Source organism: Chiloscyllium plagiosum, unplaced genomic scaffold, assembly GCF_037043375.1.
Source record: "Chiloscyllium plagiosum isolate Xiang-an unplaced genomic scaffold, Cpla_swu_hap1 HiC_scaffold_20, whole genome shotgun sequence".
NCBI classification, from domain to species: Eukaryota; Metazoa; Chordata; class Chondrichthyes; order Orectolobiformes; family Hemiscylliidae; genus Chiloscyllium; species Chiloscyllium plagiosum.
Genome location: NW_028270158.1, coordinates 40,302,270 through 40,320,608, shown reverse-complemented (window position 1 = coordinate 40,320,608; position 18,339 = coordinate 40,302,270). Strand labels below are relative to the sequence as shown.

General features: G+C 41.1%; 1 protein-coding gene across 6 annotated transcripts in view; it reads left to right on the top strand.

Moving 5' to 3' along the window:
* Positions 1-18,339, top strand: part of LOC122560664 (ankyrin repeat and fibronectin type-III domain-containing protein 1-like) — a 931,085-nt gene that overhangs the window by 55,533 nt on the left and 857,213 nt on the right. The window lies entirely within an intron of this gene.

Below are 18,339 nucleotides of genomic sequence, written 5' to 3'. Positions count from 1 at the left end.
AGCACGACTGTTGTTAGGCGGTAGTGTGGGCAGGTGGGACTAGATTGGGTTGGGATATCTGGTTGGCATGGACAACTTGGACCAAAGGGTCTTTTTCTCTGCTGTACATCTCTATGACTCTATAACTATGATGGGATAAATAAATAAAGATTTCTGCACTCATTGTTCTTCACTGTGTCCCACACCTGCACACACATGACATGGGTGCTGGGGAATAAATAAGCATGAGCGTTGTGAGGTGGTAGTGTGGGGCAAATGGGAAAAAAATATAACTATGAGAAAAGTTTAAAAAATATATAAGCAGGGGATAAAAATAAGCACTACTGCTGTTATAAATATAAAAATCAACATCTTACGTCATTACAGACTGATGAGCATCCAACCACATATTCATGCCATCATGAAAACCATCTATTTCCATCTATATGTCAGACATTGCCCCTGTTTTGGTTCATCTACTGAAATCTTGTTTACCCTTCTGATAACTTTGAATATTCTAATTTAAACAGATGCCTGACTAGTCTACCCCATTCTGTAAGCTTGTGGTCATTCAAATCTTTCCTGCCCATGTCTTAAGTCACGCTAACTCTCAGCCACCTGTCACCCTGATTATGTTGATCCATAGCCTCACCTCTCCCTATTCTTATTTGTTAGGTGATAACGTGGGGGAGAGAAAAAAAGGAGAAAAAATATAAGCAAGGGATAAATAAATAAAGATTTCTGCACTCATTCTTCTCTGTATCCTACACCTGCACACACATGACATGGGTGCTGCGGAGTAAATAAACACTACCGCTGTTAGGCAGTAGTGTTGTGGAAATTAGAAAGGAAAAAGAAAACAAAATAACTAGCAAAAATATTTAAAGAAGAAACAAATATATAAGCAGGGGATAAATAAGTAAAGATTTTTGCACTTGTTGTTCTTCACTGTGTCTTACACCTGCACACACACGACATGGGTGCTGGGGAAAAATAAACAGTACCGCTGTTAAGCAATAGTGTGGGGGTTATATAAAAAAAGGATGTGCAGAATCTCCTCAATTTAAAAAAATTATAAGCAGGGGATTTAGAATCTCCTTCTCAGTTCAGGGGACTGACTCCAAGCTCTGGCCAGTCAGAGTACTGTGCACAACGAAATAAAGGGTGACCTGATGACAGGATACCAGCTTCTGTGCAGTTATTTCACTAGGCTGTCCACGTTCTTCTGCAGTCTCCTTGCTTCTTCAACTCTACCTGCCCCTTCACCTTAAAGTATTTTGCAAATTTAACAACAATACCCTTGGTTTCTTCGTCCAGAACATGAATAGTTGTGATCCCAATACTGACCCCTGCAGAACTCCACTCATCACCAACTGCCATCCTGAAAAAGTTATCCCCACTTTCTGCCTTCTGCCAGTCAGCCAATCCCCTATCTATGCCAGTACTTTCCCCAATGCCATGGGGTTTCAACTTATTTAGCAGTATCCCTCGCAGCACCTTGCTAAAAGCCTCCTGGAAATCCAAATAGATCACATTCACTAGCTCTCCATTGTCTAACTTGCATGTTACCTCCTCAAAGAACTCTAGCATATTTGTCAGGCATGACCTCCTCTTAACAAAGCTGTACTGACTATTTTCCCATGCACTTCCAAGTACTCCACAATCTCATCCTTAATAATGGCCTTTAAAAATCTTACCAATGACCAAGGTTGGGCTAACCAGCCTATAGTCTCCTGTCTTCTACCTCCCTCCCTTCTTAAACAGGGATGCTACATTTTCCACTTTCCAGTTATCTAGGACTCCCTTTGACTACAGTGATTCCTGAAAGATCACCATCAATGCCTGTACAATCTCCTCAGCAACCACTTTCAGAACTGCAGGATGTAGTCCATCTTATCCTTGTGATGTAACCACCTTAAGATCTTTCAGCTTCCCTAGCTCCTAATCCTTAATGATGGCCACTAAGCTCTGCCCCTGAAATTCTGGTATTCTGCTGTGTTTTCCACTAAGAAAACTGATGCAAAATATCTATTCAGTTCCTTCACCATTTTTTTGTCCCCCATTACTCCTCCTCCAGCCTCATTTTCCAAAAGTTCAATGTCCACTCTTGCTTCTGTCTTACCTCTTAGATATCTAAAAAAAAGTTGCAATCATCTCTATACTACTAGCTAGTTTACTGACATATTTAATCTTCTCTGCCTTTATTGCTTTTTTAGTTACCCTCTGCTGGTTTTTAAAGCCAGGGTGGCTTTTTAAAAAAAACCCACAATGTTAGAGAAAGACTTTCTAAAGAGTAATAATTTTTTTTGTTTCCACTGGAAGAGTTTATGAGTGAACAAAGTAAACAGCGTAGTGCATTAAGCTTTTCAAAAGAAGATTCTGGAATTTTTGGGGGTTTAGGAGAAACATCATTGATTGAAGAAAGTTTTTGGATTTCAATTGGGCAGTTCTCAGGGTTTTTAGCTGAAGCTTCATGTGTAAAGCAGTTGCTTCTGAGAAAGGGAGAAGAAAGTCTCTTGATTAAAAATTGGTTACCTTCATGTCAGAAGATCAGGAAAAGTTCCAGATCAGAAGTATTTGGTTAAAGCAAGGAGTGGTTATTTAGAATTAGAATAGATTTATTGTCATCTGTACTCAAGTATAGAAGTACAGGAGTACTGTGAAAAGTTTACAATGTCACCCAACATGGTGCCATCTTATGTATAAGGTACCTAGGTACAAATCTTAGATGCAAAATAGAGAGATAAAATAAGTTACAATACCTTACAGGTGTTCATATTATAACTTATAGAAATAAGAACTAAAGTTAAAAAGATAAACATTACAGTCTTTCTGTAAAGGATCTGCAGTATATTAACACGTGATCTGACTGGGCTCACAAGCCACTGACTGCCTACACCGATCTCCAGTCCAACAACTGTCCCCACTCCAGGCATACTGGTTATCCGACTCTGCTCAGGGTACACTGGCTGTCCTCACTCTGCTCAGGCCTCCAGACCCTGGCCATTCCTGCTCTGCTCGTGCCTGCTCCACTCCATGTCTCCAGCCTGCTTTACTCTGGCCCTCAGCCACTCCAATGATGTCACCGCTGCTCCAAAGTAAGTATTTTTTAAAAAAAAGACCAAAAATAAACTTTGAAGACAATGAAGAAGAACAGGAAAAGAAAAGAAAACAAGAAGGATGGAATTGGTGAGCCCCAGACTGAGGAGCCCTGACGCTGTCTACTCTGTCACTGCCATCTTGGAATATTTGAAGCTGAGAAGGGTTATACTCCGTTATTTCCTAAACAAAGGGAACCAGCAGATTCTCACGACTGGAGATTGAAGCCACAGCTAAGTCAAACTTAGATGAGATAGAGAAGAGATTTCTCTGTAGTGTTTGAACACTGTAATGTTATTGGGATTAACCGGATTTTGGTTAATTTGTATATTTTGGAATCTTTAAATATGCATTATATATAAACAGTTGGCTCATTCTATTTTACTTTTGTCTCTTTTGCATAATAAACCTATGTTTTATTGTTGAAACCAAATTTGCAACATTGCACGATTATGTTTGAATTTAAGAATGAAGAACTTAGTTAAAAATAACTGTGCTTAACTTAAATAAGGGAACGACAATGATATGAGGATAGAGTTAACTATAATGGACTGGACATATAGATTAGTAGGAAAAACAATAAGCAAGCAGTAGAAATCATTTAAGAAAGAAATTCATGACTCAGCAAAAATATACCCAGCAAGGAGGAAAGATTCTAAGAGAGGGATAAACCAACCATGGCTACTCAAAGAAGTTAAGGAAACTATTAAGTTGAAAAAGAAAGCATATTGGGAGGCAAAAATCAGTGATAGCCCTGAAGACTGGGAAAATTCAGAATCTAGGAAAGGAACACTTTAAAAAAAAGAAATAAACTATAAGGGCAAACAAACAAGGAAATAAAAATTGATAATAAGAGCTTCTTTAAAAAGAAAGAGAGGTCAAAGTGAACATAAACCCCTGAGAAAATGAATGTGGGGAGTTGATTATGTGGAATAAGGAAATGGAACAAGACGAATTAAACAGATATTTTCCAGCAGTCTTTACGGTGGAAGATATTATGAACGTCCCATTAAAGAATGAGGGACGAATTAAGTACCATCACCATCATTAGAGAAATAGTATTAAACATACTAATGGGGCTAAAGGCAGATAGATCCCCAGTTCCAATGATTTGCATCTGAGGATCCTAAAAGAGGCAGCTACAAATATTGTGGATGCATTGGTTAGAATTTTCCAAAATCCCTTGGATTCTGAAGTACCTGAGGATTAGAAAGTTGTAAAAATGTCACCCTTGTTCTAAATGGGATGGAGGCAAAAAAAAGGGTAACTAATGCCTGATGAGTAACATCTATTATTGGAAAAAGTTGGAATCAATTATTAAGAAGGTAACAGCAGAACATTTGGACAATCATAATCTTAGGAAGCAGAATCAGCATGGCTTCACGAAAGGAAAATTGTGTCTAACTAGAGTTTATTGTTCGGCGGGAAACGTTGAATGGGGGTAAAGGGTTCTTTAACAGATTGGCTTTCTGTGATTAGTGGAATTTCACTGTGATCAGTGGAATTTCACAGGGATTAGCGCAAAGCAAAACAGTTAGGAGAGGGAAGATGTATTAATTAATATTTGAAACTATTTTTGTGTGAGCAGTAGCAAACTTGCCTCATGAACTTTAGGAATTGTAAGTATTGACAACATTTGTGAATTACCCTTAGATTTGGGATAGAACATAGAAAATAGCAATAAGTAGTGGGAGGTCATCTGACACTTTAAGCTTGCTCTGCTATTCATAGAATCATAGAGATGTACAGCATAAAAACAGGCCCTTTGGTCCAACTCGTCCATGCCGACCAGATAGCCCAACCCATTCTAGTCCCACCTGCCAGCACCTGTCCCATATCCCTCCAAACCCTTCCTATTCATATACCCATCCAGATGCCTTTTACCACTTCTTCTAGCAGCCCATTTACTACCCTCTGTGTGAAAACGTTGCCCCTTAGGTCTCTTTATATCTTTCTCCTCTCACCCTAAACCTATGCCCTTGTTCTAGACTCCTCCATCCCAGGGAAAAGACCTTGCCTATTTACCCTATTCATGCCCCTCATGATTTTATAATACTCTATAAGATCACTCCTCAACCTCCGATGCTTCAGGGAAAACAGCCCTAGCCTATTCAACCTCTCCCTATAGCTCAAATCCTCCAACCCTGGCAACATCCTCACAAGTCTTTTCTGAACCCTTTCAGGTTTCACAACATCCCTCCAATAGGAAGAAGACCAGAATTGCATGCAATATTCCAAAAGTGGCCTAACCAATATCCTGTACAGCCGCAACATGACCTCCCAACTCCTGTACTCAATACTCTGACCAATAAAGGAAAGCATACCAAATGCCTTCTTCACTGTTCTATCTACCTGCAACTCTACTTTCAAGAACCTGCACTCCAAGGTCTCTTTGTTCAGCAACACATCCTAGGACCTTACCATTAAGTGTATAAGTCCTGCTAAGATTTGCTTTCCCAAAATGCAGCACCTTGCATTTATCTAAATTAAACTCTATCTGCCACTCCTCAGCCCACTGGCCCATCTGATCAATATCCCATCGTAATCCGAGGTAACCTTCTTCGCTGTCCACTGCACCTCCAATTTTGGTGTCATCTGCAAACTTACTAACTACACCTCTTAAGCTCACAATTATATAAATGACAAAAAGCAGTTGTTCCAGCACCGATTCGTGTGGCTCTCCACTGGTCACAGGCCTCCAATGTGAAAAATAACCTTCTACCACCACCCTCTGTCTTCTACTTTTGAGCCAGTTCTGCATCCAAATGGCTAGTTCTCCCTGTATTTCATGAGATCTGACCTTGCTAACCAGTCTCCCATGGGGTACCTTGTCGAACGCCTAACTGAAGTCCATATAGATCACACCTACTGCTCTGCCCTCATCAATTATCTTTATTACTTCTTCAAAAACTCAATCAAGTTTGTGAGACATGATTTCCCACGCACAAAGCCATGTTGACTATCCCTAATCAGTCCTTGCCTTTCCAAATACTTGTACATCCTATCCCTCAGGATTCCCGCCAACATCTTGCCCACTACAGACGTCAAGGCTCACTGGTCTGTAGTTCCCTGGCTTGTCCTTACCACCTTTCTTAAATAGTGGCACCACGTTGGCCAACCTCCAGTCTTCCGCACCTCACCTTTGACTATTGTTTGTATAAATATCTCAGCAAGAGGCTCAGCAATCACTTTCCTAGCTTTCCACAGAGTTCTAAGTTATACCTGATAAGGTTCTGGGGATTTATCCACTTTTATGCATTTCAAGACATTCAGCACTTCCTCCTCTGTAATATGGACATTTTTCAAGATGTCACCATCTATTTCCCTACATTCCATATCTTCCATGTCCTTTTCCACAGTAAACATTGATGCAAAATACTATTTAGTATCTCCCTCATCTCCTGCGGCTCCACACAAAGGTCGCCTTGCTGATCTTTGAGGGCCCTATTATCTCCCTAGTTACCCTTTTGTCCTTAATGTATTTGTAAAAGCCCTTTGGATTCTCCTTAACTTTATTTGCCAAAGCTATCTCATGACCCTTTTTGCCATACTAATTTCCCTCTTACGTATACTCCTACTGACTTTATACTCTAAGGATTTACTCAATCTGTCCTGCCTATACCTGTCATATGCTTTCTTATTTTTCTTAACCAAACCCTCAATTTCTTTAATCATCCAGCAAACATCACCCAGTCAGCTTTTGAAAGTTCTTTCTGGATCAGTGGTGCTGGAAGAGCACAGCAATTCAGGCAGCATCCAGGATGCTGCCTGAATTGCTGTGCTCTTCCAGCACCACTGCTCCAGAATCTGGTTTCCAGCATCTGCAGTTATTGTTTTTACCTTTTTGAAACTTCTTGCCTAATACCATCAAAATTAGCCTTCCTCCAATTTAGAACTTCAACTGGTCTATCTGGTCTATCCTTTTATATCTATCAGTATTTTAAAACTAATAGAAGTATGGTTGCTGGCTCCAAAGTGCTCCTCCACAGACACCTCAGTCATCTGCCCTGCTTTATTTCCCAAGAGTAGATCAAGTTTTGCACCTTCTCTCGTAGGTACATCCACATACTGAATCGGAAAATTTCCTTGTACATGCTTCACAAATTCTTTTAAGCCCTTAACACTATGGCAGTCCCAGTCTATATTTGGAAATTTAAAATCACCTACCAGAACCACCCTATTATTCTTACAGATAACTGAGATCTCCTATCATATTTGTTTCTCAATTTCCCTCTGACTATTATTCAAAATGCCTGTGGCAGATCATGCAACTTCTGTTCCTACTTTTTCTCCATATCTTTTGATTCCTTTTGCTAAATCTAGCTCCTTTTTGAAAACACTCAATGTTTTGGACTTAACTGCTTTCTGTGGAAGAGATTTGCTTGAGCTTACCACTTTCTGGATGAAGAAATTTCTCATCTCAGTTATTAATGGCCTATCTCCATATTCCTTAACTGTGACCCCCAGTTCTGGATTTCCTGGCCATCAAGAACATTATTCCTGTGTTTATCCTCTCAAGGCCTGTTTGAATGTTATAGGTTTTTGTGAGATCCTTCCTCGTTCTTTTGAACTTGAGTGAGTATAATCCTAACTGATCCAGTCTCTCTTCATGCATTCATCCTGCTATTCCAAGAATCATATAAATCCATAGAATCCCTACAGTGTGGAAACAGGCCATTTGGCCCAAGAAGTACACTCTAACCCTCCAAAGAGTAACCCACCCAGAACCATTCCACTACCCTATTACTCTACATTTCCCCTGACTAATGCACCAAATCTACACATCCCTGAACACTATGGATAATTTAGCAAGGCCAATTCACCTGACCTGCGCATCTTTGGATTGTGGGACAAAACCCATGCAGACACAGGGAGAATGTGCAAACTCCACACAGGGAATTGCTTGAGGCTGGAATTGAACCCAGGTCTCTGGTGCTATGAGGCAGCAGTGCTAACCATTGAGCTACCGTGCTGCTCATTTGGGTAAGTCAGTTGGGTAAACCTTTGTTGCACTCCCTCCATAGCCATAGTATCCTTCCTCAGAATAAGAGACCAAAGGTTAAGCACAATAGTCCAGGATTTGGATAGGCTTGCTGCCCACATAGTGAGTATATGGAATATTTTCTTCTTTGTGCTCATTGTGGTGGAGTTGACTGATAAGATGTTATCTTTATAAAGGAGAGGGGAAATAAAGAGATGAGAAAGGAAGAAAACAAAGATAATTTCAGTTATTACACAGAATACCTTCTGATACAGAGCAATCAGCATTTGGTCATGAAAAGTTCCAGATCTGTAACCAAGTTGCACAAGCAACAATGTTTTATTACGATGCTCTCACAAGGGGGCAGCAATGTGGCATTCATGAGAAATTCTAGTCAGGGCTTCAACTTCTGCTGAAGAAAAAAATTGAAGTTTGAGGATTTAATACAAAAAAAGTAATGCAAAAGATTTAAATTATAGCTTTTTTTAAATTTCTAAAACATTGTACATGATTTGTTTAATGATTCAACAAAAAAAGGTCTGTTGGTTTTGTGACGTGATGAGTGGCAATATCTCTAAACATGTGAAATAAGAAAGATAAATTTGAGTATTTTCCAAAAGATGGGAAGCTAGGAATTGTAGAGAAGCAAACAGATTTGAAAATCTGGGACACAAATAGTTTAAAACTAGGTAACAAGTACAAAAAGCGATTAAAAAGACTCTTGGAATGTGATTATATCTCAAAGGCTTGGTTACAAACGGGAGAAAAATGATACTGCACCAAATGGAATTTCAGTCAGACTTCATCTGGAGTAACTGCATTCAGTTCTCAGCATCAAACTTTATGAAGTGATATAATGGGCTTGAATTGTTGTGTAGAATGTTAAATAATGATAATAGATTGTATAAATCTGCGTTCACTTCAGTTGATTTTGAAGGTAGAGGGCTGATTGGATTGGGGTATCGCAAATGATAAATAAGATTCAGTAGAGAATTCGATACAATTCTGTCTGGTTGTCGGAATCTAGGACAACAAGTGATAATTTTAAAATTAGGATCAGACCATTCGGGAATAAAATAAGGAAGCTACTTTCATATTTACGGGTGTAAAAATATGGAACTCTGTCCCCAAAAGCCTCTGGATGATATAACGATTAGAAGTTTCTAAAATAACTCCGCAGAGGTTGGTATCCCGTCATAAAGTCACCCGTTATTTACATGTGAAAGTTTCTTGTCACTGATCCAGCTCTCTCAGAGCCAGTTCTCAGAGTGAACAGTATATCTGACATTCTTGTTTTAATCTGTCAGCTAGATTAACACACCCAATCAGGGAACTCATATTCTGATGTCCATCTGGCTGACCACATTTACAATCACTACATTCCTCCCCAGCTGAGGCAGAGGTCACAGGCTGTTTTTTTCAGATCCTCCTGGACCATTTTAGCATTGTGTCAGTATCCTCCAACATGCTGTTGGATACGGCAGTGTGGAATGCACAGTAGCTCACTCTTGCGCTTAGAGCATTTTGGAAGAAATTCATTGTCTTCTTCAGGCGGCAAAGGTGTTCAGATGGTGACATCAGCTATGTCCATCACAAATTCCGAGATCTGTTCAATGCTTAACAGAGAAGGAGAACCCACAGATTGCAGCAGCTTTCCTCCTTTTCTGAGGAACTGGGCACAGTTTGCTCTTTCTTCTTTTGAGAATTTGCTGTTTTCATATGGTTCATTGTCCTTGTTCAGGACCCTTGCACCTACCTGAACTTAATGCATCACTAGACCCGATGTCGTGTCTACCAAATCTTTTACCCATGTAGGGCCACTCCCATAGTTGCTGATGCTATTTCACCCGTCCCTTCCAGATCTGGGAAAATCAGATTTAACCTGGTGCAGAATCGTCTCCCCATTAACAACTCTGCTGGAGCTATCCCTGTAGTTGCATGAGGGGTAGTCCTAAATTATAGGAACCAGGATAGTTTGGTATCTAGTGAGGCAGTTTCTTTAAGCCTGCCTTCAAATTTGGAGGCTCTTTCTGTCAAACCATTGGATGATGGATGATATGGAACTGTCCTTATATGTTGAATGCTATTCGACCCGAAGGAATACTCAAATTCCCTGCTAGTAAATGCTGGCCCATTATCTGTGATCAAAAGATGCATGCAGCTTTTCAATTGTTGTCCCCGTATTTGACAAATGAACTTGTTACGCATCCCATTGCTGAGTGGGCATCCACAATAACTAAGAACATTGAGCCCATGAAATGACCTGCATAATTGACATGTAACCAAGTGCAGGGTTTACCTAGTCATCCCCATGAATGTGGGAAAGTTGCTGGTGGTAATTTTGTTCTTGATGGCACTCTGGGCGCAGATCCACCAACATGGCTATGTCTGCATCCAATCTTGGTCACCAAACATAACATCTCACCAACATCTGTCATTTTGGAAACTCCTGGATGACCCTGGTGGTGTTCAGCCAGCATCTGGCAGTAATCTTTACTTGGGACAATCTCTCTTGTTCCCCAATTATCAATGGTGGAAGAGCCCAGCACATCATTGCAAAAGATAAGGCTGAAGCATTAATTGCAATTTTCAGCCTTTTTCAGTGGACCCCCCCAGCCTTACAAATAACAATCAGCTGATTCAATTCACTCCACATGATATCAAGAAATGGCTGGAACCATTGGATACTGCAAAAGCAATGGGCCCTGACAACATTCTGGCAATATTACTGAAGACTTGTGCTCCAAAACTGCCACTCTTCTATTTTGGGACAAATCCAATCCAACCAATTCCTGCCCCATCAGTCTATTCTTGATCATCAGTGAAGTAATGGAAAGTGTAATGATTGTGATGAGGTCAGCCAAGTAGACATCAGAGTCTGAGGGCCCTCATTGGGGCTGTTAATCTGGTCTAATCAGGGACCCCTGGCTGACAGATAAAGAGGAGTGTCTAAAAAAGTATGAACAGGGAATTCAGAATGAAAAAAAGGAATGTCAGACATTCTGACACTGAGAGCTGGACCAGTGTCAAGGACACATGGAAATAAAGGGAGACTTGGTGACAAGATACCGGCCTCTGTGGAGTTATTTTAGTGGTGATGAGAAGAAACTTGCTCACAACAGTGGTCTTTGAGTTGGTGTAAGTATTTCTGGCATCGTGCTGTTATTAGGGCAACTTGACTCGTTCGACCCTGAAGTTGAAGACTGGGCCCAGTATGTGGAAAGAATGTGTTTTTTTGCCCCAGGCAAATGACAGATGAAAAGCAGCGAGTAATCCTCCTGACAACTTGTGGATCCGCAGCTTTTACTGTTAATTGGAGCCTTACTTTCCCTAAGACATCAGATACTAAGACCTTTTAATAGTTGATGGATTTGGTAAAGGAATACATGACCACAAGCCTCTGCCAATTTTGAATCGCTATCAGTTTTATTTGGCAATTCGAGAACCAGGGAAACCTGTATCAGGATTTTTGACTTGGTTCGGATGACTGGCAGAGGCATGTTGCTTCAGCTTAACCCTTCATGAGATAGAGAGACTATTTGATATGAGAGGTTAATGATGTAATCATGCAAAAGAACCTACTAGCTGAAGACCCAACTAGATTCAAACAATTAATAAACTGACTTTATCATTGGAAATGTGGCAAGTGAAACATGAGTTGTCGGATTTTTTAATGGGAAGTGGACACCCTTGCCAGTCTGACTGAGCTTGTGGAACACTACTTGAGTGAAGGCAATTGTATGTCCACACTCAGGACATAACCTGATCAGAGGGACTCCAGGTCAGCTCACAACAAAATCCCAAAACAAAGTCAAGCCTTGCCTGCATGGTTAAAATTTGCTTCTGGATCCAGGCTGGCAAGCATTGTAGTTGCTACCTTAAGTCAGCAAATATATCCTACTAGACCTAAATTGAGTAAGAGCACTCATAGGCCAGTCTCCAAGTGCAGACTCTGGAAAGCCCACCTACATATGATTTGGAACAATAAATCGCTCAAATCAGAACCAAAATAAACATCTGGTTAAATGGTCAGCCAGTTCTAAGGGAGGTCCATCATGGCATGGCCGTTTCAATGATTGCAGAAACAGTCCTTAACAAAATTGCTTCTGGACTCCAACTCTATAAGGTCACAAGGGTGCAAGACCTTGGCTAGACTGAGAACCTATACTGGGGAACCTTTAAAAGGAGAAAGTGAGGTCTGCAGATGCTGGAGATCAGAGCTGGAAATGTGTTGCTGGAAAAGCGCAGCAGGTCAGGCAGCATCCAGGGAACAGGAGGATCGACGTTTCGGGCATAAGCCCTTCTTCAGGCCAGTTTCGGGCATAAGCCCTGAAGAAGGGCTTATGCCCGAAACGTCGATTCTCCTGTTCCCTGGATGCTGCCTGACCTGCTGCGCTTTTCCAGCAACACATTTCCAACCTTTAAAAGGAACAATTTTGGTCTGGTCTCCTTTGAGAAGAAGCTGGTTCAGTTACCACTGATTGTAGCAAAAAGGTCAGGCCCAAGCTTGATGGGGTGAAATTATTTAAGAAATTCACCTAGATTGGCTCATCATATTTTGATTAGAAAATTGCAGCCTGTAATGAAGTCCTAATTAAATATCCTGAAGCCGTTCAGAAAGGTCTAGGGATTATCAAAGGAGTCAAGGCCACCTTGCATGTTGAACAGGAAACAATTCCGCGATTCTGCAAGGCCCATGCAGTGCAATTTGCCTCACAGGCAAAAGTAGAGGCAAAAATCAGAAGACCGGAAAGCAAAGGAATCAGCAAGCTGGTATAATTTGCCAGAGTAGCATTGGTTGTACTGATTTTAAAAACTAATGGTCAGTTCGCCTTTGTGAGGATTTCAAACAAACAGTGAACCTTTTGCAGCTGGATAAATGCTTAATCCCTCACAGAGGATATATATGTAAATCTGGCAGGGGAGTGCTATCCTTCACAAAGCTGGACATGAGCCATGTATACTTGCAATTGTGGCTAAATGACAATTCCCAGAAGTATGCTACAATTAAGGGTTTGTACCAATATTCAAGACTGCCATTTGAGGTATCATCAGCCTGTGAAAATTTTCAGGGGACAATGAAGAACATTTTTCAAGGTCTACCCCAGGTCGCCATTTATCTAGATAATGTGCTAATAACAGTGAAGACCAATAAGGAGCACTTGGAGAACTTGGATGAAGTCCTTAGGTATTTCTCCCAGATGGGCATATGCCTAAGAAGGGAAAAATGTGTGTTTCCAAGTGACCTACTTGGGCTACAGAGTCAACAAAACTGGGTTACAGCCATTGGAAGATAAAGTGAGGGCAATCACAGGTGCCCTGGCTCCCACATCTCTACTTGGGCTGGTGAATTATAATGGAAGACTCATACATAACAGACATCATCTTGGCACCTTTGAATCAACTCCTAAACAAAAAGGTCAGTCTTGGAAATGGCCACATTACCATGTCCTAGCTGTCAGGGAATAAAGAAACAGCTATCATCCTCTAACATATTGACATACTATGATGCCAAGCAAGATCTGGTATTCACAAGCGATAGCTCCCCATATGGCATCAGGGTAGTATTATCTCATAGGTGCCCAATGGACAGGAATTCCCAGTAGTGTTTGAATCCAAGACCTTGGCTAATGCAAAGCATAAATATACCCAAATACAGAAGGAAAGTTTGGCAATCCTACTTGGAGTCAAGAAGTTCCACCAATACCTTTACAGCCTTAGATTTGTAATAATAACAAACCACAAACCCCTACTAGGCCCACTTAAAGAGGACAAGGCAGTGTTGCCCATATCTTCAGGCCGAATTCAGCACTGGGCTTTAATACTAAGTGCACAAAATTACAAATTGAAACAGCGTCCAGGAGACCAAGTAGCAAATGTGGATGCATTAAGCTGCTGCCTCCCATTGGCAGATACACCACTAACCGTGCTACCACTGGAAGAGGTTTTAAATTTTCTGAAGACACTTAGTCACAGCTGACAATATCGGACTTTGGACACAAAGATCCAGTTTGTGCAAAATGGAAACAGCTGGTCGTGATGGGGCTAGGAAAGGGCCTTCATAACCAGAATTGAAACCCCTTTGGACCCAGAGAGACCAGATCACAGTAGAAGATGACATATTACTATGGAGAGCACGAGTGATTGTTCTCAGCAAAGGCAGCTGCCAGATACTCCATCAGCCTTATCTAGGGGCTTCCAAAATGAAGATTTTGGTGAGAGATTATGTCTGGTGGCCAGGATTGGATGCAGCTCCCCCATATTTATGGGAATGGCTGGCTAAATCCTGGGCTCAGTTACACATCAACTATGCAGTCCTCTTCATGAGCTTGATGTTGTTAGTCATTATAGACAACCATTCAAAGTGGATGGACAAGGATTGAGTTCATTCATCAAACACGGGGATGATGATAGAAAAACTGCATGCATCTTTTGCAATACATGTACACCCAGATGTGTTGGTTACAGATAATGGGCCAATTGCCAGAAGAGAGTTTGACTGTTTCCTAAAGTTGAATATGTAAGGACAGCTCTATACTATCCATTGCCTAATGGTCTGACAAAGAGCAATCCAAACTTTGAAAGTAGGCTTAAAGAAACAGTCTCACTAGATGCCTAACTGTCCTGCTTTCTACATGATTATAGGACCACCTCTCTTGCAACTACAGGGATAGCTCCAGCAGAGTTTCTAATAGGGAGAAGACTCTGCACCAGATTAAATCTAATCTTCTTGGACCTGGGGAAGGAGACTGAAAGTGTTTCAAGAATGCCAGTGCTGGATGCCAAACTCCACCAAGCAAGAGAGGCAGTTTATTGCAGGGAACAAAGTTTGGTTAACACCAGGAGAATGGTCATATATGGATAAGAGGCATAGTTGATGCGAGTTCATGACCAGTGACGTATAAAATTTGTGTTGAAACGACGATCCTGAACAAGCACATGGATCATATGAAACCTGTGAACTCTGAAATGGGGTGAGATCAAATTAGGTCCATCTCCTCAGAACAGTCAAAAGCTTTTGGAACCCATGGGTTTTCTCTCTCTCTATCAAGTATTGAAGAGATCTCTGAATCCGAGATGGACACAGCAGATCTTGTTGCATCAATGCCTATGCGCCAGAAGAGAGTGAATTTCTCCTGAGATTCCCCAGGCATAAGAGGCAAGCTCCTGTGTACTGCTTGTATCCAATTTAGAGTCAGAGGAACCTGACTGGGTGCTAAAACACCTGAGGACGTGTGACAAGAAAACAGACTGGCATATGGCCAGGGGGCTCAGGGTGGGGGATATGTAATGATTGTAAGGAGGTCTGCCAGGTGGACCTCATAGAATGAGATCCCTGCTTGGGGCTGTCTGTTCTGATCAGGGAGCCCTGATTGACAGATAAAATCGGCTCTGAGCGTCAGAATGTCTGACTCTCCTCATTTTAAGGGAGCAGGACCAGTTGTGGTCTTCCTAAGTGTAAATAAAGGGTGACTTGGTGATGAGATATTGGTCTCTGTGGAGTTATTTCAGAATGTATCATCAACAGCGCTATCAAATAGCACCTGCTCACTAATAATGTGCTCAGTGACGCTCGGTTTGGGTTCCATGGACACTCTGCTCTTTACCTCGTTGCAGCCTTGGTTCAAACATGGACAACAGAGCTGAATTCTAGAGGTGAGGTGAAAGTAACAGCTCTTGACATCAAGGCTGTATTTGACAGAGTGTGGCATCAAGGAGCTCTAGCAAAACTGGAATCGATGGGTATCGGGAGCAAACTCACTGCTGGTTGGAGTCATACCTTGCACATTGGAAAGATGGTTGTGGTTGTTGGAGGTCAGTTATCTCAGCTCTATGACATCTGTGCAGGAGGTCCTCAGGGTAGTGTCCTAGACACAATCATCTTCAGCTGCTTCCCTTCATCATAAGGCCAGAACTGGGGATGATCAGTTATGATTGCACAATGTTCAGCATTATTCATGACTCCTCAGACACTGAAGCGGTCCATGTTCAAATGCAACAAGATCAGGAAAATATCCAGACATGTGCTGACAAGTGGCAAGTAACACACATGCCATACAAGTGACCATCTTCAATAGGAGACAATCTAACCACTGCTCCTTACGTTAAATGGTTCCATCATCACCGAATCCTCCATTATCAACATCCTGGAGGTTACCGTTGACTAGAAATTCCACTGGATTCACCATAAAACACGATGGCTGCAAGAGTAGGTCAGAGGCTAGGAATACTACTGCAAATAACTCATTTTCTGACTCCTCAAAATCTGCCCAACATCTATAATGCACAACTCAGGAGTACGATGGAATGCTCCCCACTTGCCTGGATGGGTGCAGCTCCAACACTCAAGAAGCTTGACACCATCCAGGACAAAGCAGCCCACTAGATTAGCTCCACATCCACTCCCTCCACCATCGGCGCTTAGTAATAGCAGTATGTACTACCTACAAGATGCACTGCAGAAATTCACTGAAGGTCCTCTGACAGCACCTTCTAAACTCATGACCACTTCCATCCAGGAGCGTAAAAGCAACATATACATGAGAACACCCCCTCCAAGTCACTAACTTGGAAATATATTGCTGTTCGTTTACTGATGCTGGGTCAAAACCCTGGAATTCCCTCTCTATAAAGGCATTGTGAGTCAACCCACAGCAGGTGTACTGCAGCAGTTCAACGATGCAGCTCACTACTGTCTCAAGGCCAACAAATATTGGCCAGCCAGTGATGCCAGCATCCCATGATTGGAAAAAAGACATTTACTCAGTGTTATCTGTCAATGTTTTCTAATTTTGGGAGGTGACTCTTTGGAGTTCTTGCTGTTTTTGAATTTTGTAGCACTTCCACCAATGGAAGATCAGCAGAACAACAGAGAAGTCCAACCCTGTGATTCTAAACAGGGTCCATTAGCTATACAGGAGCTTCTTGAAACAAAACATATTCAGACTTTGAATAATCCTTTGACAAAATTGTGCTTTAGAGGATATTAATAAAACTAAATTTTGCAAATGCCCTCACTAATCAGCTGGATGACATTTTGTAAAATATTTTAGAGATATTAGAAATTTTAATGTTTGCACTTAAAAGAAGTAATTATTTTATGTTTAGCAGTTTTCATGTTCCAGCTTGTTTAAAATAAATCAGCAGTATTGAAATCTGTCTGGGCTCAAATGACCTAAGAGTGGTATCTGAGTGCTTGAGTGAAAGGATGTGTTGTTCACTGACATGGTGATGCTGCTGATTTTGAGGACTTCATTTCATTAACATTGGGACAATGACTTGCAGCCCAAAAACAAGCATAAAGGGATGCTGCGGGGGTCCAGGTTGATCTTTAGCCTGTAGAGGTATAGAATCTGGATGTTCATGTGAAATAATAATTGAGGAGTGAGGAACCAGAGTGGCAGTGGTCCATATTGACTTTGTGGAGATTGGTATGGCACCAATACTCGAGTCCGAAGGTAACAGAAGAATTTATGAGGGCCTTAGCAGTGGATATATGGAGACAAAGTAATATTAATGGTGAATGGTGGTGATTATCGTACTGAAGTGGATGTGGACTTCAGTAGAAAGACTGTTTAGTAGATGGATGACATTCAGTGGAAGAGTTAGGACATGAATGGGCTGCATTTTGGTGGAAATGATAGTTCACAGAAAGATTGGCTTTAAGACCACACAGGCATTGTCTTGTTTTTGGTACATTTAAATTTAATGGAACTTAATACATTGCTGTATTCATTTCTCAATACTTTTAATTATTAGGTGACAAATGTCTGTTCCAATGTTCAAACTTCTGTTAATTGAAACTCAGATATCCACAGCCATTATTTGAATCAATGCTGGAAAAGCTTAACATACTTCACAGGATCTGAGATTTGCTGGGGCCCACAAGTTGTGCTGATCTTTTTCTGATGGAGATTTCTGTGTTGTTTTCAGAATTCCTATTCCTTCATGTATAGCACTAGGTACAAGGCAGGCTGAGTGATTGGGAAATGTTAAAGGGGATAAAATTAGGTACTCTTTTACTTTTCTAAGTGATTCTTGAAATTCCTAACCCTCTGCTAAAGTGGGGCTCCATGACTACAGACAGTACTTTGCCTGCCCAGCAGTTCTTCATATGCGATTGTGCTTTCCACCGCTGTTTTATTTAACTTGTGTGGCACTGGGATAGAGAAGAGATTTTATTGTGTGGTGAATGAGGTTTTAGAGATTACCTCACAAAACAAGTTTTCTCTGACAAAACCATGAAAAAACACAGTTCTTAAAAGATTAAAATTTGAATA